The sequence below is a fragment of the Perca flavescens genome, unplaced genomic scaffold (assembly GCF_004354835.1).
Source record: "Perca flavescens isolate YP-PL-M2 unplaced genomic scaffold, PFLA_1.0 EPR50_1.1_unplaced_scaf_88, whole genome shotgun sequence".
Classification (NCBI taxonomy): domain Eukaryota; kingdom Metazoa; phylum Chordata; class Actinopteri; order Perciformes; family Percidae; genus Perca; species Perca flavescens.
Genome location: NW_021166744.1, coordinates 312 through 2,500, shown reverse-complemented (window position 1 = coordinate 2,500; position 2,189 = coordinate 312).

Here is a 2,189-nt window from a genome sequence, read left to right as displayed (position 1 = left end):
TTATTATTATTATTATTATTATTATTATTATTATTATTATTATTATTATTATTAAAGGAGCACACACTGGGACTGTTTAACCGTCCTGTGTCCCCGGGTCTAATCTGAGAGTTTTTATATCAGAAATGTGGGTTCCTTTCAAACTAATTGTCCCAAAACATAACACGGAGGGTTGCTGGTCTGTGTGACTCTCATCAGTTCAATGTTCTAAACACAAACGGACATTTGGAATAACAGAAAAATGGGTTCAAATTTCCAATTTTTCTCCGCCTTGACAAATTAAAAACTGGATCTTTAAACTGTTTTTCCAATTTTCTGTTTTTATTCAGAGGATCAGAAATTTAGAAAATTATAAAATTGCGTCTGGGCTCCAATTATTCCTAATACTGCCGTGGTGTTCTCTCCTCTACTTTGTGTAATATTTAGCTCATTCACTGCACATGGACCAAAAAACCCAAAACTGATAGAGTTTGGGGTCAGAGGTGCAACTGATGGTTTCAAGTGTGTGTCTGTGTGTGTGTGTGTGTGTGTGTGTGTCTCTCTGTGTGTGTGTGTGTGTGTGTGTGTGTGTGTGTGTGTGTGTGTGTGTGTGTGTGTGTGTCTGTGTGTGTGTGTGTGTGTGTGTGTGTCTGTGTGTGTGTGTGTGTGTGTGTGTGTGTGTGTGTGTGTGTGTGTGTGTGTGTGTGTGTGTGTGTGTGTGTGTGTGTGTGTGTGTGTGTGTGTCTGTGTGTGTGTGTGTGTGTGTGTGTGTGTGTGTGTGTGTGTGTGTGTGTGTGTGTGTGTGTGTGTGTGTGTGTGTGTGTGTGTGTGTGTGTGTGTGTGTGTGTGTGTGTGTGTGTGTGTGTGTGTGTGTGTGTGTGTGTGTGTGTGTGTGTGTGTGTGTGTGTGTGTGTGTGTGTGTGTGTGTGTGTGTGTGTGTGTGTGTGTGTGTGTGTGTGTGTGTGTGTGTGTGTGTGTGTGTGTGTGTGTGTGTGTGTGTGTGTCTGTGTGTGTGTGTGTGTGTGTGTGTGTGTGTGGGGGGACGTAGCTAGGCGGTAACTAGGGAGAGGATACCATGGCAGTATTGAATGATTCTCTGATTCTGATCCTCTGAATAAAAAACAGACAATTGGAAAAACAGTTTCAAGTTGGTCAAGTTGGAAAAAAATGAAAAATTGGATATTTGAACTGGAGGTGTGAATCTTCACTGATCTCCCGATTAGGATTACTATTATCATGTCAGCGATACGATTGGATATCACGATGCGTCAAATACATGTTTCTATTAAAGCCATGTAGGATATTTAATCATGTTTCTATTAAAGCCATGTAGGATATTTAATCATGTTTCTATTAAAGATGTAGGATTTTAATCATGTTTCTATTAAAGCCATGTAGGATATTTAATCATTTCTATTAAAGCCATGTAGGAGATTTAATCATGTTTCTATTAAAGCCATGTAGGATATTTAATCATGTTTCTATTAAAGCCATGTAGGAGATTTAATCATGTTTCTATTAATCATGTTTCTATTAAAGCCATGTAGGATATTTAATCATGTTTCTATTAAAAGCCATGTAGGATATTTAATCATGTTTCTATTAAAGCCATGTAGGATATTTAATCATGTTTCTATTAAAGCCATGTAGGATATTTTAATCATGTTTCTATTAAAGCCATGTAGGATATTTAATCATGTTTCTATTAAAGCCATGTAGGATATTTAATCATGTTTCTATTAAAGCCATGTAGGATATTTAATCATGTTTCTATTAAAGCCATGTAGGATATTTAATTCATAGCTTTTCAAGCTTCAAAAACCAAACATTCTGCAGTGCTCTAATACTAAATAACTTGGATACATAAAACTATACAGCACTGAGCACATGGCACCTCCTGAATGTGTTAACATACCAGAATATGTAAACAGAAATGTTGTTGGGCCTACATTACATTATAAACAGAAATGATGGATTATGAGCCGGACCATTATCGATGCAGCATCGTCCACGATTCCATGCATTGATTATTTGATTAATTTCAACTCCTCTAGCGTGAACCCATTTTTCTGTTTTTCCAAATGTCCGTCAGTGTTAGAACATTGGACTGATAAGAGTTACACAGACCATTCCTCTTCACCAGATAGATCCAAAATCAGGTCAGGTCATATATATATATATATATATATATATATATATATATATATATA